We start from the raw sequence: 25,356 nt of genomic DNA on the forward strand, positions 1-25,356 counted from the left end.
TACTAGCTGACACCACGCGGTTTCACCCGCGTAGGTCCCGTTCCCGTAGGAATACAGGGTTAATATATACCCTATAGCCTTCGTTGATAAATGGACTATCTAACACTGAAAGAATTTTTCAAATCGGACCAGTAGTTCCCGAGATTAGCACGTTCAAACAAACAAACAAACTCTTCAGCTTTATAATATTAGTATAGATGGAAATAATTAATCTTATATATATATTATTTATGTATATAAGATGATATTTAGATTAGTTTCGTTCAGGTTGCCTGGATGAGATCACTATTAGTGCCTTTATTATTAGACCTTCACCCATTTGTTTAATGGATGAAAAGAGTTCTAGATCAAGTACGACAGCAAAGTCACAGATTAGTGATAGTAACAAACGCATCCAAAAAATCTCTATACACTTTCCTTTGAAAGAAAAATGGCTGGCCCGTAATTTTTTATCTACCCTCCAAAAATTAAAGGGCGCAGATCAAAAAAGGGTTCATGTACTACCCCTTTATTTTCCAGCAAAGCCTTTAATCATGCCCTTTGTTTAGTTACAATCAGATCATTTTTCAAACGGTCCTTGGTTCACCGCAAACATTCTTTTTTTTGGTAACGCGTTTTTTTTTTAGAATGAATGTCTTTCTGTTATAAAATACCTAAAAAAGGTAACCCTCCCAAAATTTTTCATATGCTTTCTTTGTACTAGCAAACGCCCCGCGGTTTCATCCGCGTACATTCGCGATCAAGCCATATTTGGCTCACTGTTGAGCTCGAGTCTCTTCTCAAAATGAGGGGGGTTGGGCCAATGCGGATTGGCAGACTTCACACACGCAGAAATTTACGAAAATTCTCTGGTATGCTTGTTTCCTCACAATGTTTTCCCTTCACCGTATGAGACACGTGATATTTAATTTCTTAAAATGCACACAACTAAAAAATTGGAGGTGTATGCCCGGATTTGAACCCACACTCTTCGAATCGGAGGCAGAGGTCGTATCCTCTGGGCTATCACGGCTTATAGTAAAGGTATAGAGGTGGTAAATCTTGAGTTTTATCACAGTTGATGGTTGTACTGTAACATAATATGGTTTAAATAGCGTTAACGATTGTAGAACGTAAACATGACTAAGGATAGATTCTATACTCGGCACCTGATTGAGATATGATCGCTGACCAACTCAAAGAAAAAGTTTAGAGAGGCAATCTTGTATCGAGTATTTGCGGACGTTTACGACTTTCGTGATCGATTTCGAAACTCTTTGTTCTTGGAATTTTTACGAGCGATGCATTTATGTATTGGATTAACTTTGAACAATGTTACTTACACAGAGATTTTATAGACAACCCATAAAAAAGGTATTACTGATTTTTTTCTTTCTTTATTAACGCTGAGCGTAAAAATCATTGTGAGTGTTACGAGTAAATCCGAAGTACAATTTAGTTTTACGTCATCATCATCATCAATCGCAGGTCAATGACCCTAAAGAAAACCCACCAAGATTTGCAGACTCAGAAGTGATTACAAAAATAAGAAATGTCGACAAAGGTTTTCATAACATTTGTTAGGACAACTCAATTAACAAATCAAACTGTAACCAAAATAAGACCCTAGAATGGCAGAGAATGACCTTGAGCGAAGTCACGCACTTGTGAACGTTGTGTGTAGGGCCTTTGACTGGTAACAAACACTCCCCTTTTCCACTCAGGTCACTCTCCGCGCCTATCCCAAGTATACTACCCATACGGCTCGAACGCCACGAGCAAACTAAAGCCGTCCGTACCGCAAGTTGTTGCAACGCGGCGATAACACAAGTTACAAAATAACAGCTACGTAAACCTCTTAAGAAGGATAAAAGTCACTCAGCAGGCGATTGCGCAGGCTTTGTGCTATACTTGGAGTTTCTCTGCGTGATTGGATCAGAAATACGGCGATAGCGTAAGGTTTACGGAACATACGAGTAAACCACGCAGAATTGAACCAATTTCAACACGCTATTCCATTTCCTTTCACTTACAAGCGGTAGGTCTGCCTTTTGTATCTCACTTCCTATTTTGTTATCCATATTATCCTTCCTATGAGTCGTGATAGCCCAGTAGATATGACCTCTGCTTCCGACTCCGGAGGGTGTGGGTTCGAACCCGGTCCGGGGCATGCACCTCCAACTTTTGAGTTGTGTGCATTTTAAGAAATGAAATATCACGTGTCTCAAACGGTGAAAGAAAAACATCGTGAGGAAACCTGCATACCAGAGAATTTTCTTAATTCTCTGCGTGTGTGAAGTCTACCAATCCACTTTTGGCCAACGTGGTGGACTATTGGCCTAACCCCTCTCATTCTGAGAGGAGACTTGAGCTCAGCAGTGAGCCGAATATGGGTTGATAATGATGATGATGATGATTCTCTCTCCTATAAGGAAAGGTGTAGTGGGCTATGAACAAAGACTGATATTAATTTTCGACGGCCTTCGTGGCGCAGTGGTGTGCTTGGTGGATTTACAAGACGGAGGTCCTGGGTTCTATCACGACTGGGCCGTTTGAGGTTTTCTTAATCGGTGCAGGTCTGGCTGGTGAGAGGCTTCGGCCGTGGCTAGTTACCATACCGGCAAAGACGTACCGCCAAGCGATTTAGCGTTCCGGTGCGATATCGTGTAGAAACCGAAAGCGATGTGGATTTCCATCCTACTCCTATCAAGTTAGCCCGCTTCTACCTTAGATTGCATCATCACTTAAGTCAAGGACTAACTTGTAAAGAAAAAAAGGTCCTTAACCTTTAGTGGGCCATCAAAATAGGTTGATATTCATGACCTTTAAGCTTATAAACCACCCTCTTTGGGTCGAGAATTAAAACTATTTCAAGGCTCTAATCCTATTTAATTTGTGACTTTAACTAATCCCCGCCCAATCCACAAAGTTACCACGGCCATAGCTCAATTTCCTTATCCTTAAAAGCAAGTCTGAATTATATAGCACCTATTAGCCAGTTCGGACCGCTTTTAAGCCATATAGATCGATATCTAGGTCGACCGAGCGAGATTAAAAGGATTTCGTCCATTTCTGTAACAGTTATAATAACAGACTTTAACACGTTCGCTGCGGTACGAGGTCAATTGACCTCGTAACTATAGCATCTTCAAGAGTTACGAGGTCGACGGACCTCGTACCACACCACATAAAGTTTTAGTATGAGTACCTCGTAACGCACCATAGTAAAGTACAGAAAAATCAGCGCCGCAGTGTTAAAAATTAAATATTAAATAGAAGCAGGCGTTACTTTGCGGAAGTTCATCATGAATAGATAATGATTTATTTATTTTGCTATAATCCGCAAAAAGCCGACGAACCCATGCGACATTGTAGGACCTGGGTGACGTTGTCGCTGTAAATTATTATCTACTAGCAGACGCCCGCGACTTCATCCGCGTGAAATTTAGTTTTTCACAAATCCCTCGCGAACCATGGACTTTTCCGGGATAAAAAGTAACTTATGTGTTAAACCAGAGTAATATCTATTTCCATTCCAAATTTCAACTAAATCGGTTTAGTAGTATCGGCGTTTAAGAGTAACAAACATCCGTACAAACTTTCGCGTTTTTAATATTAGTAGGATGAACAATTAAAAGAGTTACTCTAAAAATGAAGGACTTTCCATACAAACTTTCAACCCTATATTTCACCCCTTTCTATTTTTATTTTAGGGTCAAAATGTACCCTATGTTTTGCTCCAACGTCCCATTTACGATCATACCAAAATTCATCTTGATCGGCTCAGCCGTTTAGCCGTGAAAAGGTAAAAGACAGACAGACAGAGTTACTTTTTACACATTATAAGCATTTATAGTATAGATTTAAAAATTAAATCGATTTCAACATGTTATTTTATTTTCATGCCTTACGAAGAGATAAGGCCACCTTTTATATTCTACTGCTCATTTTTCATTAATTTCTGTAACAGTTTTGATAAGGATTAAACCAATTTCAACACGCTATTTCATTTCCTTTCACTAACAAGCGATAGGGCTGCCTTTTGTATCCCACTTCCTATTTATTCTGTTTCTTTACAATATTACGTTTATTTCTATTTAATAAAAACAGGATATAATAACAAAACTGATCTTGATTATATAATGATTTATTTATTTTGCTATCATCCGCGAAAAGTCGACGAACCCATGCGACAACGTCACCCAGGTCCGACAAAATACTCTCTACGTACGTTTCACCCCGAAACCGGAGCATCCTCAGGAGATGTTGACTCTACAACGTGCAATTGCAAAGTGTCGTTTTCGACCTTTGCTTCGTCTTTTATAGACCAAAAAGTAGGTGGGGCAAGAGGTGGGCGTTGCCAAGATACTCATAATATAAGCGATTTATCTTGCATCGCATTCAAACATTTTTATTAGTGGTGACTTCGATAACTCTATTTGTTCATTTAATAAGGTAATTCCTGACTTATTATGTTTTATTATTTCTAATTGTTCCAAAACGCATAGTCGTAGGCCTTTATTGCAAGTGTGTAAAATATCATACATATGATTATCTGCCAGCTTCAACGTCAACATCTCCTGAGGATGCTCCGGTTTCGGGGTGAAACGTACGTAGAGAGTATTTTGTCGGACCTGGGTGACGTTGTCGCATGGGTTCGTCGACTTTTCGCGGATGATAGCAAAATAAATAAATCATTATATAATCATGATGAACTTCCGCAAAGTAACGCCTGCTTCTATCCAATATTTAAAACTGATCTTATCTCGATATTACTTCATCTGCACTACGAAACGATAAAGTTAGTATAATGCATTTGGTAACTTTATTATTGTGGATTTTTTTATAATACGTAAATCCTTTGACTTTGAGTTGAAATTTTGAATTTTTTGATGGGAAATCAATGGGAAAAATCTATGGGTACTTACACGGAATTATCAAAAATCAACATATGGGTAAAGCATAGCACAGCGCTAAAGAAATTTTAATAAATATTGATCAATTATTCTTAATTAACAAAGCCAAGTCGTAAATAATGCGGGAGCTAGCAATAATTAATTGCTTAATTACAATTAATTTATTTTACAATATTTTTTAATTGAAGCTGTTCGACCTTTGATGACTTGTTTAATCATATTTTTTAATTAACTAGCGGACGCCCGCGACTTTGTCCGCGTGGAATTTTTAGTTTTTTACAAATCCCTCGGGACCATAGATTTTCCGATATAAAAAATAGCCAATATGTTAATCCATGCTATGATATATCTCAATACCAAATTTTAGCTAATTCGGTTAAGTAGTCGAGGCGTGAAAGAATAACAAAGATTCATATCATCAAAATTATCAGTTTTCGCAAATCTCGGGAAACCATGTATTTGTTCGGGATAAATAGTAGCCTATGTGTTAATCCAGAATAAAATCTATTTCCATTCCAAATTTCAGTCAAATCGCTTCAGTAGTAGCGGCGTTAAAGAGTACCAAACATCCAAACAAACATCCAAACATCCATACAAACTTTCGCGTCAACAGCAAACGTTGTTATATGTATAAAAGCAAGTATTTTGCCCAGCTCTGGGCGCAAAGCAAGACTTTGTAATACATGTTTCTTCTTCCTAGCAAATGCCTAAATACAAATAATTACAATACGACATACATAAAACAATACAAATAGTTATCAGGTATCCGCACAGAAGTTAATTAATTATATTTCCAACAAACTAATTTACTTTCCCTTTGATAAAATTGGGGAAATTGACTTTGTAATGTACCGAGCTAGTTAACGGCATTAATTAAGCAGCAAACTTGCTGGATATTTCCATAAATTAATATTAAAGCGCCTTTATACGATACGACATGTCGTACGATGCATTACGATATTATAAATGTTTTGACAAATATTCCCATACCCCAGTGAGCGGGGATCGAACCATGTTCACTTATTAGTGATAGACTCCGCGCCACGAAAGAAGTCCCTGGGCTAAAACCTGTAAATTTTACAGTGCCTTACACAAATGACAATAAGACCGCCATTACCAAAATGACAATGAACGCCATTATGATAATAACGCCGTGTCTACAGGACTTGTTTCGCGGCGCGGAGTATAAGTCCGACCTCACTAACGTTAAGCTAATCATACTAATATTATAAAGCTGAAGAGTTTGTTTGTTTGTTACGCGCTAATCTCAGGAACTACTGGTCCGATTTCAAAAATTCTTTCAGTGTTATATAGCCCATTTATCGACGAAGGCTATAGGTTTATTATGGCATTATCCCCATATTCCTACGGGAACAGAAAACCGCGCAGCGTCGGCTAGTGCGTAATAATGAAATTCTGGAGTCCCGATCGCCGGTGCTTGGGCATACGTCTCGCAGCGGAAGGGTACAATTTTTTTTTCTAATTTTGAATAGTGTTTTGTATTATATTTTATGAATACTAAATGTTGAAAAATTAAAAAGGACAAATAAATGGAATGAGAAAATGAAATTCGTAGTAATAGTATATTATGATATTAAAATGTAGTAGTTCTTATAGTGTAATAGTATTATTAGCTGACCCGGTAATTCGAACGAGTGACTCATTTTATGAAAACTGAAAGTTCATGCTTCAGTTTATGCTTTCCGTAGCCAATTACGTAATTTACACTGTGGCTTTGGTAGCTGGTTTTAAGGGTGCATATCCTCAATTGACCAAATAAAAAACTTAATGTATGAGGAATAATGCCTCCAGTCTTCAGTCCCTTGGCTTCGTGGCAATCATAGCCTCAATAGCTCAACGGTAAGAGCGGTCGGTCTCATCACCGGGGGGTGGTGGTATGATCCCCACCCCGTTGGTCTATTGTCGTACCCACTCCTGATACAGCTTTTCCGGCTTGTTGAAGGGAAATAAGAATACCGGTCATATTTAAAAAGTCTTTTGCTACCCCTTTTTTTTTTATTCTTTACAAGTTAGCCCTTGACTACAATCTCACCTGATGGTAAGCGATGATGCAGTCTAAGATGGAAGCGGTTTGTTCTGTTACAGTTTGATCTGGAGGACTGGCCTTTTACTGGGCCATTGAAATAAGTTAATAATTATGATATTTATTTAGAGCAAAGTCAAGTCTGTAATACCATTTATAACTGACGAAGATTTTAGCAGAATCCGAATTCTTGGCACAAATATAAATTACAGTCCCGAATAGCACATGAGCTTTTTATCCCATGGGGTTAAGAACTACGTGAATGAAATCGCAGAGCTAGTAAAGTATAAATAAATCCGATTCCAGCCAATGTTCATATCATTAAAAAATATAATAAGCCCTTACAATTTATTAAAAGTAAACTTCTTGAATAATCCTTTTATAAAAATTTAATAACAATACAAACGAGTATACAAAAGAAGTGTTATGAAGGCGGAAGATCGATCGAGTGCGGTCCAACGATAATTTTAATAACCAAGCAAAATATCTCATCGCATCCGTGTCTTAGTACGAAATGATACATTCAAACATTGTCGAGTCGTCATCTCGTGGATGATTCGATCGCTCAATTAACTTAGTGCTATCTTGGACTTCTTACAATATTTGGTGAGAGTTTTTATTTTACTCGACTGCAAGAAGGGTTCTATCATTGTAGAGTCGAAATCGAGTCGTGATCTTGTGGATGATTCGATCGCTCGATTAACTTGGTACCATCTTGGACTGCTTACAACATCTGGTGAATTTTTTTTATTTTTACTCGACTGCAAGAAGGGTTCAATTATTGTCGAGTCGAAAACGAGTCGTGATCTTGTCTTATAGATGATTCGATCGCCCGAGTAACTTGTTCGTCATTTATTATTATCGCTATATTCTAGGCGGATGACTAGGGGCAAGCAGGTTAGGCAGTCGGGTTTTTTATTTTTTTAATTATTGACTTGTTTGATTTAATGACGTACGTATGATGTACGTATTCCTTGACTGTGATCTCACCTGATTTTAGCTATAAGTGACGATGGAGTCTAGGATCCATTTGAGACACATCATATTTAATTTCTTAAAATGCACACAACTGAAAATTTGGAGGTGCATGCCCCGGACCGGATTCGAACCCACACCCTATCCAAGCCAGCCAATCGGAGGCAGAAGTCATATCACGGCTAGTAGGATAGTAGGATTTCTTATTTTTGTAAAGAATGACTGACTGACTATATAGTAAACACCCAGCCGAAGTTACCTAAACTAGCAAGCAGGAGTTTCCTATATCTAACAAAATACGAGTAAGAAATGACTTTTAGGAATTTCAACTTTCAGGAAAATGGAAGAGGAACTTCCTTTGAAAATCTAATTTTTGAAGTTAGAAAGATCGAGGTTTTCGACGTGGATAAAGTCGCGGGTAAGTTACTTATGCGATTTGAGCAACGTTTACTTTACTATTTGAGTAAAAATGTTTTTTACTTGGTCTTCAATAAGTATTGACGCTGTCGAGATGTGCTAACTCGCCGTGAGGGTGAAATATATAAAACCGCTGTCGAAAATAATATCTTTTAGGGCTGTCAACACGAATAATGGTTTTTTCTAATCTATAATATAAAAAGAATCGCAAAATGCGTTGGTAAGCGCATAACTCAACAACGCCTGGACCAATTTAGCCAGTTCTAGGATGGTTTTTACGGCGAGAAAATTTCAAATAATTGCCGGAAAAACCATAAAAATAGCCCTTTTCTTTTTCCTACAAAAATGTTTTCTAACTAAAACATAATCAATTTGAGCTTTATTGTTATTGTATAAAGTTCATATTAAATCATTGTTATCTAAGCAATGTAGGTGTGTTCCTAACGTCAAGAATTAACGTACGATTAGATCGGTATATACAATATACATATATATATAAATGAATCTATGTATATATCCCTTGTCAGGAGAAGGTTTTTATGACAGAAAACAAATTAAAAATTGAAGGGGTGGGGTAGGGGTAGGGTAGGGTTGAAAGTTTACATCTAGTTTCACGCAGACGAAGTCGCGGGCGTCCGCTAGTAACTAATAATTTTTGATTTACTGCAAGTACTTTAATAAATATTTTCATACTGATAATTGACCAAAAACATAATTGATATTGGTCATTATCATAACATCTAATGATCGTTACAAATACATAAATTATTGTCACCGTAACCAAAATCCAACCTAAACTAAAACAGTTCTTCGTGTCTTCTGAAGCCTGAGCCAAACACCCTGTCTCAGAAAGTCTGTCTCAGTAGACACGTCATTAGAGAGTAGTCCCGCCAATCTCTTCTGCATTTGCCTTCGGACCCCATCAGGCGATGCTTCTGCATTCACCCAAAACATCCGGTGACGCCGCTGAGGTCTCATTGAGAAACCTTAGCACTTACACAATCAAAAAAAAAAACTAAAAAGAAAAAATGAGATATAATGATGCTATATGATATGATTAATAATAATAATATAATAATAATAATAATCGTTTATTCTCTATAAAACCGTAACATAATAGGTAAAAATAGCTTAACACTATAATTAATGGATGAGTAACAGGTATCTAAACTAAGAAGGAACTTGTATTATAGACACCTGTGCTCTTCCCTGCTTAGATGTAACAATCTTATGTCACGTACAATACATAGCAGCGTGTGTATGCGTGTGTGTGTGTGTGTGTGTGTGTGTGTGTGTGTGAGTGTGTGTGTGTGTGGGTGTGTGTGTGTGTGTGAGTGTGTGTGTGTGCGTGTGTCTGCTTGTATGCTATAAATAAGAAGAAATAAATATGTATATATATATAAATATGTTAGATAATGAAAAATAAGTATTATTTCAGAATTGACAGCAGATTTTCAGTAGTAACATAGTCTAATTGTTGGAGCCAGTCATGTACTCTTCTTTTACACTGAAAAGAAGATAGTGAGTGAATTGAAAGAACTGCGTCAGCCTTATTATATATAAAACTTCCAAGAAAAGGGAAAAAATTATGGGAAAAAGATGTGTAGAATCTAGACGATTTGCAAATTCTGTTTTTGTTGCGTTTATTCTTTAATTTATTTATCAGAGCTTGGTCTACTGACTTATGCTGTTTCAAAATTATTTTGAGAACAAAAAGCTGTCGTACTGTGAGTACTCCACATTCTTTATACAGTGAGGTTGTTGGGTATCTGTAAGGAAGAAAATTACTAACTTTAAGAACAGCTCTCTGAGCACGCTCTAAGTTAAGAAGACGTGTCTTATTTACACCTCCCCATGAATCAATGCAATAAGTTAAAAGGGGTTCGCATAAAGTGAAGTACAACATTTTTAAAATCTTTTTGTCAGCTATGTGTCGTATATTTTTGAAGATGGCGATGAGCTTGCGGATTCTGCTTGTTAGATTGGATATATGAATATTAAAGGAAAGTTGGTTGTCAATGACTATTCCTAAGTATTTGATATGGTCTGATCTTTCCAAGAAGGAACATTTACACGTACTATTATTAATTGAATTAAGACATAGATTATTGTGGGCACGTATATTGAATTTTTCCATCGGTGGTTGTGAGGAATGTAGTAAGGTAAAAGAAAGATATTTTGTTTTCTCGGCATTACAACTTAAAAGATTAGTTCTTAACCAGGAAAGTACCAAGTTAAAGCCTTGCTGCGCATTATAGAAAACACTTTCCCAGCTTTGTCCCCAAAAAATAAGAGTAGTGTCATCAGCGAAAGTAATAATTCTACCATTTATTAAATTAAGGTTGCAAAGTTGATTTATATAGATAAGGAATAATGTTGGGCCAAGAATGCTTCCCTGTGGGACCCCATGAACTACTGGTAGTGATGTACTGATTTGATCTCCAATTCTAACGCACTGTGTTCTATTACTTAGGTAATCCTGAAACAGACGGAGTTGTAAACCACGAATCCCTATTTGTTCCATTTTATTCAAAAGTAGAGAAGTAGACACTGTATCAAAAGCCTTTTCGAGGTCCAAGAATATAGCAATACACTTCATTCCATGGTCTAGTTTACAGGCTATACAATCGGTAAGATCAGATACAGCATCTGAGGTGGACTTTGCTTTACGAAAGCCATATTGATTAGGCGACAGTAAATTATTTAATTCCAAATAGTTTATCAATCTATCGTTGATTAGTCGCTCAAGAATTTTAGAGAATGCTGGTAAGATAGATATTGGCCTATAATTACTAATTACTTTTCTGTCACCCTTTTTATAGACTGGGGTTACAACAGATTTTTTAAAGGAAAGTGGGAATTGGCCATGCAAAAAAGCCAAGTTACAAATATGGCACAGTAAAGCAGAAAACAGTTCTTTGTTCTGTTTTAGTAAAATAGTCGATATGTTATCTAAGCCCGCGGAACTAGAATTTTTAAGGGAATTTATAACTTTTATAATTTCACTAATATCTGTTTCGAGTAACACAAATGAAGTTAAGGGCGAAACTGTACACAATTTAGTAGGACTTCCGTAAGGGGATTGGATTTTTTCTACAATATTTTTACCCATGTTAATGAAGAACTCATTGATTTCCGCAACAGCTTGGTTAGGACATCTGGAAATTGTTAGAAGATCACGGGCATCTAGATTTTTAGATTTAAGATTGGTAATATTGTTTAATACTTCCCAAGTTTTCTTTAGGTTAGTCTGACTAGCAAGTTCTAATTCGGTTTTATTATGTTGTTGTTTTAATTTTTTAAGTAGACTAGTACAAAAATTTCTGTACCTTTTATAAGTTATTCTTAGTAGTTCATCGCCGGGACTTTTCCTTACACTCATATGTAATTTGTCCCTATGTTTTAAACAACGTAACAAACCAGATGTAACCCATGGCTTTTGTGGAATTTTACGGTTCGATCTAATACGCTGTGAAGTATTTTTTGCTATGATATTAGACACAGTAGAAACAAGAAAGTCAGTGGCAATGATACAATTTTGAGTATCAAGTACTGGTTGAAAATCTGTAATTAAAAGATCATTTTTTATTCCAATGAAATTGAGTTTAGTTTGTAGGTTACTTATATTTCTATTTTCTATGAAACTCATTTTTAAGGATATTAGGATAGTGTCATGGTCTGTCAAACAATTCTGAATTACAAGCGTAGTCGAGGGTTTGTTAAACCGACAGAAGATGTGGTCAAGACAGTTATTAAGTCGAGTTGGGAACGAATGAGTAGGTAATAGGCCATGAGATGATGTCAAATTTAGATAATTATGACAGTTTCGATCAACACTATCGGACTTAATATCAATATTTATATCACCAATTAAAACCACATGTCTAGTTTTTTCTAAAGATTTGAGTGTATAGTCCAGGGATTCAATAAAAGCATTCGTGTTTTTGAAAGAGGGTGGTCTATAAATAGACACTATTGATAAGTTATTTATTGTCGTAATTAAGCAATTTGCGTCTGAGAATTGAGGTTCATGTGTTACAGATTGAATAGATTTTTTAATATATATAACTATACCGTCGTTCTGATTATAACAATTCGTTGTTGTATAAGAAGTGTAATTATTAATTTGTGGCACAAATTGGCAGCTTCGTAGCCAACATTCGCTCAGCACTATAATGTCGGGTTCAATAGAAATTCTATCAAGAAAAATTAAAAAATCATCTATATTTTGCTGAATACTACGAATGTTTTGCGCTAATATTAACATGCCATTAATTGTACTTTGCATGTAACTTGAGCAATTATCCGGACTACATACAAAAGATTGGTGCAAAATAACATTGTCCAAATTATCTATAATTTTAGTTATGTTATCCATTTAAGTGATGAAAAGATAAAATATGTGACGGAAAGTATAATTTTATAATTAAGGTGATAGACATACCTATGCATAGCAGTAGGTACAACATAATTGTTTGAAATATACAAAAACGCGAGATAAAATGTTCAATAAAAATACGGTACGAGCGATACAATGATTGGTTAAAAAAGAAAATCATGAGTAATAAAATCAATAAGATATTACAGGTATAGAAAATAGTGTATGGAAACGAAATAATATATTTTGGAAGTTGCGGGTAGATTGTAGTAGCGGCTCGCTTGCAACGGCGTCGTCTGTAATATATATTATAATTACCTTGCACGAATGATAAGCACACAGGGAATTTCAGCAGATTTTTAGTGTTCAAAATACTTGTGAATAAAAACATGTAATAGTATGGTTTGTAGTCGTGTGTAGTAAGTTTCATAAGTGAATTGTAAATGTAAGTTGACACACAGTGTAAACAAATTATAACTAAGTAGTATTTAAAGGAACAGGCACAATAAAATGAAAAATAAGCAATATAAAATAACGTATTATGGACACAATCTAGTCACTTTTCACCACTGTTTTTTCTAATAATTTCGTTTAGACCTTCTTCATTTTTAACATGAATGTACGGAGCCCCATCTTTTTTGCGTAAATAAACATTACCATTCGTAGTCCAGCAATAGGCAAATTGTGATGACTTTGCGAAATCTCTTGACAGAAAAAGTAGCCTTTTAGTTTTAGGTGTTAATAGCTCGGATATGTAGATCGGTTGATTACTACCTTTTAGTCCCAAGTTTGACGAATTTAACTGATCAGAGAATTCTCGGCTATGTTTTTTTGTTGCGTTTAACAATTTAGCCTTTAGAAGTGTGTTTGTTAGTTCTACAATGAGACTCGAGCTCTTTGCGTCCGATTTTTTACTAGGCAGCCTATACACGTCACGTACTTCCAGATGGTTTAACTCCGACTTAGTGATGTATTTGCATAAGCTATCGACATATGAGAATAGTACCTCTTTAGTCTCGTGGGGTTGCTTAGGTACGTTTCTAACTTCTATACAAGTTTTTATGCTTTTTTTATCACAGCTCTCAAATTTATCCTCGAGTTGCCTCAGTTGTAACAACAAACAACGTCGTTCGTTTTCCATGGTGGCAATTTTGTTCTCCAATGATCTAAACTCATCCGTTAAGAATTTAAGAGACTGTTCAATATCAATACTTCTTGATTGTATGGTCTCGTTTTGGCATTTTACCTCCTTGAGGTGAGTTTCGATGCCTACTAATCTGTTATTTTGCGTTTCCATAAAGGTTTCAAGCATAAATTTTATCTCTGCCCTGAAATCATTTAATTGGAATTCTATTTCATTTGAGCGGCGTCGCTTACGCTGTGTGCGCGGTTGCTGTTTAGAAACTGAGTCTTCGGGCACTGCGTCTGAGCGCTCAGAATCCGATGCCGATCCCATTGCACTTTCCAACAATTTGTTCACTTGGGTTGGCCGAGGCATAATGACACTTGCGCCGAACGTGACAGAGTCGAATTTACTAGGTATATAATTAAATTCAAACGGAACACAGAATACACGTCTTAACTGTACGACTGTCGCGAGGGAAGGGGGGAGAAGGGGGGATTAATTGAACTAAGGATAAAATAAAAAAAGGAACAAGCAAATTGTTATTTTTTAAACCATATATCTAAAATCTAGTAACAGTTGACAGAATAAAGAAAATATGGTTGTGACGTTGTGGTATATATGGTATATTTATGGTTTTTACATAAATACAAAGACCCCGCACCGGTAAGCGCAGTGTTGGTCGACCCCCCACTTGGTGGACCGAGGATATCAAGCGGGTTACAAGGAGTCGTTGGATGCTGGCGGCTCGAGACCGTTGTGCTTGGAGGTCCATGCAAGAGGCCTATGTCCAGCAGTGGACGTCCATCGGCTGATAACGACGATAAATGATGAATCTAAACTTAAGCCAAAAGCTTTCTTTTAGTGCATTAAAGTTTTACATCTCTACAAAAAACTTTACAAAAGGCAGCCCTATCGGATAAAGCTCTTCATTATTCGGACCGCAACCAATATCGGTCGGTACGAATTGGGGAAAAATCGAAGTTTCGTGACAAAAGCTCTTGATTTATACCCCTGTGTTTCACCCCTATTCTTATAAGATTAAAATATTTTCATCATATAAATACCTTCATACCTTACCTTTAGTACCTTTAGTTTTCAGCTTTTACCCGCGGCTACGCTTAATATACAGGGTGTCTCATAATTAATGCATTTATTACTACGGGATTACCTGTATATGTTGACTATCTTTCAAGCCTCTATGGAACTCGTAAGAGACCCGTACTCAACACCGAAAGGTTATGGGTTCTACCCCAAATGAAAGGGTCCAATGACCATTGGGAAAAAGTAAAGTCGGCAATCAGTTACGTAAAATTAAGGATTATGGAATAAAAATCTTTATTATTACTATACAATGGTCCATTATTCATTGTACATCATGAACTTCAGAAACTCTCGCTTTTATTTATATATTTTGTTACACCACAATAAATCTCACTAACATATCAGTTCGAACGCTAAAACATCCATTTCTGTTGAAATCTATCATCTATTGTTTACCTATCAGTTATCACGCATTCATAGCTCATTCGGGGAGAGAATTTATCTGCAAAAATTTCGATAATAACTATTGGATAGCATCCGCGAGACGGGGATGGGATGATAAATTTTCCCGAACGTCAATAAGTCATTTTTCACCGTTTTCACAGTACGATCGCGGTCGGCCAATTTTTCCGGACTCAGCGTAGGTTTGTATGAGAAGTCTTATTCATACAAACTAGATATCTGAAAAGTTAAATTATGAAATGTTTCTTTATCTTTTTTTGTTTTCCAAGGAGTATAATACGAGACAATGAAGTGGCAATGAGCGGGGCACATAGTTCGAAGAGCCGATGGACGTTGGGGTCCCAAAGTGCTGGAATGGCGACCCCGCACTAATTATCGCAGTGTTGGTTGGACCCTCCACCAGGTGGACTGACGACATTGAGTCGCAGGGATTGGCTGGATGCAGGCGGCTCAGTATCGTGATGTTTGGATGTCCCTACAAAAGGCCTATGTCCTGCAGTGGACGTCCATCGGCTGACATGGTGACGTTAAATGCATGACAGTAAATCGTTTGTATTACTACTACTTATTTACTATAGCTTCATTCTATATGCGTCATTATCTACTTATTTTGACGGCTCACTACTGGGCCACCCTCCTTATAGGACAGGATTTATGGAGCTTAGACCCACCACGCTGCTCTAATGCTTATGAATTATTAGTAATCTGGTTAAAGTCGAAAAGGAAAAAGTATCGAAATAAATACCTTACTCACGAGGTTACCGCCATGTGGAATGTTGAGTCAACTATTATTGTTCCGATGGTCGTTTCAGTCAATGGTCTTATAGCGAAAAGCTTCGACCAACATTAGAAGCTTTCTCTTAACTGTTGGATCAAGATTCGGATCAGAAGGCCTGAGCCACAGTAGATATAATAAGCCTGAGCCCTGACCGCCGGTTGCTTGGGCACTCAAATGTCCCGCAGCGGGAGGGTTGATATTTTTATATATTTAATAGTGTATTGTAATATATTTTTATATTATAATATTATTGAAAATTTAAAAAAAAACTGGCAAATAAATAAATGAGAGTAGTAAAAAGTTACTTTATAATATTACTAGCGGACGCCTGCGATTTCGTCCGCGTGAAACTCGATGTCTACCCGTACCCTACCGCTACCCTACCGCTACTTTACCGCTACCCTACCAGTTGGAAGTAACCAGCCGCGATAACCAAAGAGACAGGGGTCGATTCCCGTCAGTTTCGAAAATTTTCGATAATATGTAGGTAAATGTCTAAAATTTAACATAATATAACTTTAGTAATTAGCACGAAATCGCGCGCCTCTGCTAGTTATCTCCAAATGCAGCTATACGAGAAGTTGTGGAAGGTTTAGGCCGAGATCGTGCCGTATTGCTAATCTGTGCTACTTAGCACTGTTCATCCTTTAGAGCAAACTTTAATAGCGAGCCGCACAACTGGTTGTGCGGCTCGCTGAATACTAAATGCGTTAGTTTATGTTAGACCATAAAGCTTTATGTAGTTTTACATGAATACAATGATTATTTTTAACCGACTTCAAAAAATGGAGGAGGTTCTCAAATTTGTGGGTTTGGGTGTACTCTTCTATAACAAGATCGCCAAGACTGTTATGGACTTGCCAATGCACAACTTTAAGCAATGTGTTAAAAAACATTTACTTAGTCGAGGTAACTACACTATTGATGAGTTCCTTAACGCTAAAAGTGCTTGGAGGCTGATCCAATAGATCAGCTTCCACCTTCACACAGGAAGTAAAAGTATAAGAAATTGTAATTGTTAACAATTGTAAATTATAATACTGTATGACTTTTTCATTTCGAAAGAGCAACTGTTGAGTTTCTTGCCGGTATCTTCTCAGCAGAACCTGCCTTCCGAACCGGTGGTAGAATCTTTACAAATAGTCAACTGACGTGTCAAAAGTGTTTGTAAACTGAGCCTACTTGAAATAAATGAATTTTGAATATGAATTTTGAATTTTGTCGAAATCTTTGTTACATGCCTACAAAATCACCGCAAAAAGTGATCAGAATTTAGTGACTACTGAGCGCACACATGTACAATAATTTGTGTTTACATTACATTATATATTTACTAATATTATAAAGCTGACGAGTTTGTTTGGTTGAACGCGCTAATCTCTTAAGCTACTGGTCCGATTTGAAAAATTCTTTGAGTGTTAGATAGCCCAACTATCGAGGAAGGCTATAGGCTATATTTTATCCCCATATTCCTACGGGAAATGAAACCACGCAGGTGAAACCTCGCGGCGTAAGCTAGTAGATCTTTCTTCCTTTATTTCTTTCTTGCCAGGTAAAATAGTCATGATAATTATATAATGAAGCTGCTAGGACGTGTTAAGGCAGTATACACAACGATTTCCAACGTTATTACATAAAACAATATTTAAATTCTGCTGCCTGCTACGTAAATATCATAAACGATTTCGTTTCCAATTAACTTTGTAATTTTAATTGCGCAGCAGCTCGTTTTAAATGTAGACCATTAAACAACTATTAATTAATCATACTGCGCACACAATACTGGAAATTTTATGCATTTTATACTAAACTACCGGACGCCCGCGACTTCGTCCGCGTGGAATTCTGTTTCATCTGTGGTTATCCACAGTAAAATCTATTCCCATTACAAAATCCAGCCAAATCGCTTCAGTAACCACAGCGTAAAGGAGGAACAAACATGCATACTAACACACACACACAAACAAAGTTCCGCCTTTATAATATTAGTGTGACTAGCGACCCATCCCGCCTTCGCACGGGTGCAACATAGATACTAATATGGGAAAGGGTAAAGTGATTTATAATATTGTTGCGAGAATATAGTCAGGAAAAATGTGTTCGGCTTTATAACATGACTTAGTTCTATATTAGAACGGATGTACAGAGCTGTTCTGGTGGTATCTTAGCAGGGTTGGCTGGGCGCAGATTCGAGCGGAGTATTAACTAGTTTTAAAGGATATCCTTAACCCTACATCCATCGGTCACAAGTCCGGGACTTCGCTTACGGTTGTTCTCTGCCACTTGATGGTTTATTGCGAAAATTCTTGGTGGGAATTGTTAGATACTACTTTATATGGGGCAGTGTAGAGTGATTCATAATATTGTTTAGAGAATATAGTCGGAGAAAGTTTCTTTGACTGGGCACGGCAAATAAATAGATCGCAGAAGGGGAGTGTTTTTAGGGGGGAGAGGGGATTTTATTTAGAGATAAATATTTATCATGAGAGAGTTTTTATCGATCTTTTTAAGATATACAATTCCGTAGTACATTAATTATATAATCGGACGTTAGCGCACAAAAATAAATTTTTTACGTTATTATATTAAAAATCTTAATTTTTGATCTAAGCGAACATATAAGCGACTTCATTTTATTCTATGTATTGATGATGATGATTTAAATGCAAGACACATAACCTCATTAGGATTCCATGTCGTTGCAAGTAATATGGCCTATCAATAAGGCAATAAAGCAAAGAGCTACCAGCTTTAATAGCTTCACGTGTAAGAGACTGATCACAAATCCGACTGGTCTAGGTCTGAAATAATACAAAAACTCGTTTTTAATCCCCGACGCAAAAAGAGGGGTGTTATAAGTTTGACGTGTCTGTCTGTCTGTTTGTCTGTCTGTCTGTCTGTGGCATTATAACTCCAAAACGGATAAAACGATTTCAATTTTATTTTTTTGTATTAAAAGGTGACTTGTGCGAGTGTTCTTAGACATGTTTGATGAAAATCGGCTGAGCCGTTTAAAAGTTGTGGTGGGTGAAAGTGGGGAAGAATAACCAAATGTCTGCAAATATACTTTATATAATGGGGTCTCAAATGAAAGCGCACTGAAAGAGGCTTGATCTATAGTGTAATTAACAATTTCATGACATTCGGGAGTTTTTAAAATTTTATGATATTTAGGTTTCATATCCATGAAAAATAACATGAAGAGCGAGTAAAAGCAAAAATATTATAAAGGTAACGCATGAATAATCAAAAGAAAGAAAAATAAATAAACAAGGAAAGAAAATGTAATATAAAATTCCAATTTTTATTTTTAATTTATTGCGTGTTACGTCAACTTCATACGTTAATTATCAGCAAAGCAAGTATGTTTAGGGTTCCGCATATGGTAAAAGTAACCCCTAATGTTTTGACGACCTCTCTGATGCAGTTGCACATGATTTTCAATACAGAACTCCGGGGTTAAAAATCAATATTAAAATTAGTATTTTTATTGCTTTTTTTATTAAGGTCTACTTTAGTTTGTAATCGTCGGCGGTGGATACCTGCAAAGCCTTAACAGCTTTATCGTCACGTCATGTTGTTGAAATAATCAAATAGCCCTGTTACTGGAGGAGGAGGAGGAGGGGGATTAAAGGCCTTATCATACTAGTGGATTGCCAGCGGTTGCAAAGCGGGGCGGTCGCGCAGCGAATGCATCGCGAACGCACAGCGAATGCATCGCGAACACGTCGCGGCTGCGCAGCGAAGACGTCGCTGAGGCGTGGCGGATTCGCAACGTTTCCGTCGCGGTTTTGTAGCGAATCAACGACGTACAGTGCATTCAGTAACAAAATGGATTATGACGAGGAAACACTGCTGTTTTATTTAATTTAAATTTATTAAAAAATAACAGATTTCTGGTTAAATTGTTTATATTGGGAAACTATTGTTTGTATTGTTTGTATTTTTCTTTCCTAACCAACAAATTCGCAGGTTAATTTTTCGTCGACTAGTTAATATTTTTAGTTCGTTATGATGATGGGCCTTAGATTTGTAAAGATCGTAAATATTACGATCGATTACTCGATCGTACATCGTACAAGTGCCAAAAAAGTCGCACAAATACGATTTAAATCGTATTTTTACACATCACATTGTGTGTCCGCAACGGATTTGCTGCTCTGGGCTCTGGGCTCTGAGCTCTGGGCTCTGGGACTTATATTTATTAACTAGCGGACGCCCGCGACCGCGTCCGCGTGGAATTTAGTTTTTCACAAATCCCGCAGGAACCATGGATTTTTCCGGGATGAAAAATAGCCTATGTGCTAATCCAGAGTAAAATCTATTTCCATTCCAAATTTTAGCGAAATCGCTTCAGTAGCCGCAGCGTAAAAGAGGAACAAACATACTTACACACTTACACAAAAACTTTCGCCTCAATATTAGTGTGATATTTTAGAGAGTAAAGTTTGTAGTATAGTAGGTTAACTCTGGTAAAGTCTTTTATCACTAGAAAGCCACGTTTTTCATCTCAGTATTCGGGCGTCGGCAAGTTTAAATACATAGATGGTATTTTTTGATGAAAACATAGGCCCTCTCTAAAAGTATGCGGAACCCTCGGTACCGAAGTGCCACACCCACTTGGACAAATTTTATGTATTTGTATATAAAATAAAGTAGATTACTTCATTGCCTCGAGCGTAATGAACTGCCATTGTGAGGCGTGATTCCGCACGCGATATATAGCATTAAGGATTACATGTTTGTCCGGTTATACGTTTGGTTTACGGCGGGTAGCAAATAACTGTTTTAACGGTCGTAAACCGTAGAAATGCTTTGTAGTTATTTTCTCCCATTTTACGGGTTATCTTTCTGCAATATTTATGTATTCTTTGCCGTTTTGGTACTTATGTTTTCGGGAGTATAAACAATGGGGATGATGACTAGGTTTGAATATATTGATCTTTATGATACATTCCGGTAAATAAGGATTGTCCTGATATTTGCAAAATAAATAAGATTATAAAATTTCAAAATCCATTGAATTTTTTTTATCGTAATTAGATGAAAATTCATACAGTTTTAGCTCCATTACATTAAATGTGACATTTTTCAATAAATGAACTATAAACGTAAACGCACAAATAACAAAGATATTAGTAATTTTGTTTGAACGCCCATACAAACCTAACGATCAGCGAGCCAACGATGTCACTAAATCGTACCATTTTGTATGGAGCGTTTTTCAGGGATCCGCGGCAGCGCCGCAAATCTGACCCTTTAAATCCTTGTAGCTCTGAAAATAATGATCGCAGATACCCTGTTACTTTTACAAAATTGCTTTGCTATTAGTATACTCTTAATTTATATACGATTTAAAAAACTGTCATCATCCCTATTAAACAATATACCTTATGAGACGTAATAGCCCAGTGGATATGACCTCTGCCTTCGATTCGGAGACCGTAAGTTCGAATCCGGCCTGGGGCATACACCTCCAACTATTCAGTTATGTGCATTTTAAGAAATTAAATATTACGTGTCTCAAACGGTGAAGGAATTTTCTTCCACATTGGGCAAGCGTGGTGGCCTAACCCCTCTCATCCTGAAAGGAGACTCGTGCTCAAAAGTGAGCCGAATATGGTTTGTTAATGATGACGAACTTTTTTGACAAATCATCATTATCAGCGTATTTGAACGACAACTATTCCCTTCTTATAAGAGAGTGGATATGAAGTTTACCCATATCGCTGCTATAATGTAGGTTGGCGGGCATGATGTTTGACTCTTCAACGATTATAATTATAAGATATTAATGATAACTAGGTATAATGATTGAAGTCGGTTAATATATTAGGTATAATGTACGTACCTGTTAAAGTGATTTCTTGTCCATAATACCAGCATAAACTGAAACGAGAAAAAAACATTTAATAATAAGTTAGTGTAAACGTGATAAACTCAAATAAGTAAAGTTTTCGAAATTAAAATATTTTTCAAAAGTTTCAAACTTTCAGGAGGTGGATGTGTAGCGAGAAACTTTATATTATGAAAGTCTATTCTTCGAAGTTGGGTCAGTTTTAAAAGTCATGGACGGCCGCGTGGCGCAGTGGGTAGTGACCCTGCTTTCTGCATCCACGGCCGTGGGTTCGATTCCCACAACTGGAAAATATTTGTGTGATGAGCATGGGTGTTTTCCAGTGTCTGTGTGTATTTATACATTATATAAGCATTTATATGTAGTATATAAATGTATATTAATATTATAATATCAAATATCTTAGCACCCATAACACAAGCTCTGTATGCTTACTTTGGGGCTAGATAGTGATGTGTATTGTTTAAGTATATTTATTATTATTATTATTTATGGACGCTTGCATATTAAAGTAAACTATACTAATACTATGATGGGTGAGATGACCTATGGTTCCGAGACTTGGTCGCTAACTATGGGCCTCAAAAGAAGGCTCAGAGTTACACAGCGGGCGATGGAACGAATTATGCTAGGAGTATCTCTGCGTGATCGAATCAGAAATGAGGAGATCCGCAGAAGAACTTAAGTCACCGACATAGCTCAACGTGTCGCGAAGCTGAAGTGGCAATAGGCGGGGCACATAGTTCGCAAAGCCGAGTGACGTTGGGGTCTGAAAGTGCTGGAAAGGCTACGCCGCACTAGAAAGCGCAGTGTTGGTCGACCCCCTACTAGTTGGACTGATGACATCCACCGAGTCGCAGGGATTCGCTGGATACAGGTGGCTCAGAATCGGATTTTTTTCGGAGAATTTTCTAGTAAATATATATTTTACACATTATGCCCAGAAAGTGCTGTGATAGCCCAGTGGATATGACCTCTGCCTCCGATTCCGGTTCCGGTTCGAATCCGGTCCGAGACATGCACCTCCAACTTCTCAGTTGTGTGCAGTTTAAGAAATTAACTATCATGTGTCTCAAACAGTGAAGGAAAAACATCGTGAAGAAACTTGCATACCAGAGAGTTTTCTTAATTCTCTGCGTGTGTGAAGTCTGCCAATCTGCATTGAGCCAGCGTGGTGGATTGGCCTAACCCCTCTCCGTCTGTGAGGAGATTCGAGCTCAGCAATGAGCTGAATATGGGTTGATAATGATGATAATGATTACACATTATGCAAAATTCTGAGAAGGGAAATAACTTTCCTCCCCGAAACATTTCTCAGTCAAATTCGACCAATTATGTCTATATAAACTCCCGGATATCTCTGTGTTCAAAAGTCAATTACCAAGTTCAAAGCGCTAGTCAACCAAAGTTGTGATTAGCGATGCGATCTCCAAACTTGCCCCCTATTCCTAGCTTTGCGGTTATTAGAGACGACTAATTAATATACGGATGCACTCAGTGCCGGATTTACCCTAGGGCCCATTAGGCCCGGACCTAAGACGGCCAGATATTAGGGGCGGCCATTCGTGATAAAAAAATTGTGAATAAGCAGTGAAAAATAACCAATATTCAGCTGAGTATTGAGCACGAATCTCAGAATGAGAAGGGTTAGGCCTTAGTCCATGAAATGAAAATGAAAATGAAAATTTATTGTTTTATCAAGTTTACATAGCTGATTGGGCTGGGACCTTCTATTAAGTACTAGACCTGTATCAGAAAGCCCCGCTCTTCCGCAACTATAATAATATTATAATTATAAAACAAAAACAATAATTTTAACATAAATCAAATAATACATAATTTTCTTACAATTCTAACATGCAAAATAAGTGAGATAAGAATAAAATTGTTTAAATGCGTACAAGTGCGTGTGTGCATGCATGCGTGATTGTATGTGCGTGTATATGCGTGTGTGTGGGTGTGTGTGTGTGTGTGTGTGTGTGTGTGTGTGTGTGTGTGTGTGAGTAATTGAAACTGAAATGGAATGTGTATCCAATCGAATATTCCTGTTTATTATCTTGTCTTAACTAACTACGGAATTTATTTAATAATGTTCATAATATATAATGAAATATTCGTAGTGAAGTTATAAAAGTTTCTCAAAAGAGTTGCACTGAATAGCTAAATTACAAAGGCCTTATTAGAGCGTCGGTTGAAGAGTTTTGAAAATTGGCTCACAAGGTACGTGTAAACCTAATCCAAGTAGTAAACATTCCGCTATTCAATAGAACGGAGCCTTTGTGCGAGACTCTAGTCTGCAGGCACGTTCCTAGCGGAGGGAACTGCAGACAAAATTGAATGTAACTCATTGCCACTACAAACTAGTGATGTGCCGGTTTATCGGAAACGAAATCGGAATTTTATGTTTTCGATTCAACTTATAGTACAATCACTTATATATATTTCATATTTTCAATTCAACTTAAAGTACAGGCAATTTTAAAAGCCACCATATTTAAACCTCCATGGTAAATGGGCAAGGTTGAGAGGTCATGAGTCTACATCGCCCGCTAGACCATTTATCGATACCCACTTTTAATAGCTTCTAATAGTCTTTACGGTTAAATGGAGGGGAATTTAAATATTTGTAATTCATCATTGGTTGCTTAAGGCAAAGAACTGAATGGGCCTATGAAACAGTTTTCCATGCCAATAATTGTCGTAGCGCAAAGTAAGTTGCGAATCGTATAAAACGTGTGTTTAAGTTATTTTTAGTCATTAAAAATGTAGATAAAACAAATTGACGATCAATAAATCAACGAAAAAAAATGACCCTGCTCGATAATAAGATTATATCGTATTGAGTAAGTGCCGATGGCTCCATGTGGGACCACTACGGCGGCGCCGGGGGGTTTGGGCGAGCGCAGAAGCATCGCCTGATGAGACCCGAAATTAAGATAGAGGACGGAACGGCTCTCTAAGGTCGTCTCCTATGAGACTCGGACCTCGGCTTAGAGAGTCATACGGGAAGGCGTAACCGTGACCTGAGTGAATCAGTCCGGACGCCCCCGAGATCGTGAGTTAGAAAACCTACGTCCGGGTGACGGTAGATATCGGGGACCTCGTCTTCGCCGGCGAAGACGCTGTGTTGCTTGTGATTGTGTTGCCCGGGAAGCTTGTCGGTCGTCATGTCACCGTCATGGAAACCGTCACCTATAAATAGAGCAGTACTTCACAGGGCATTCAAGGAACACGTCCTGCAAAGTACCAACCATCCTGTGACCATCAACATGAGACGTAGGCGTTAAGCCAATATGTCTGTAATTCAATTCTTTTTAGATTGGTACACATCAATGCTTGGCGGCATAAATAGTAGGTAGTACTTCCCGAGACGAACTCTCACT

General features: G+C 37.3%; 1 protein-coding gene across 1 annotated transcript in view; it reads right to left on the reverse strand.

Annotated features, from left to right (window-relative positions):
* LOC112054624 (sex peptide receptor) overlaps window positions 1-25,356 on the reverse strand; it is a 246,790-nt gene that overhangs the window by 181,197 nt on the left and 40,237 nt on the right. Inside the window, exon 2 of the mRNA XM_052886776.1 lies at window positions 21,968-22,005. The gene's annotated coding sequence lies outside the window, so the exon portion shown is untranslated. The remainder of the gene's footprint in view (window positions 1-21,967; window positions 22,006-25,356) is intronic.

The sequence above is a fragment of the Bicyclus anynana genome, chromosome 18 (genome assembly GCF_947172395.1).
Source record: "Bicyclus anynana chromosome 18, ilBicAnyn1.1, whole genome shotgun sequence".
In the NCBI taxonomy this organism is placed as follows: domain Eukaryota; kingdom Metazoa; phylum Arthropoda; class Insecta; order Lepidoptera; family Nymphalidae; genus Bicyclus; species Bicyclus anynana.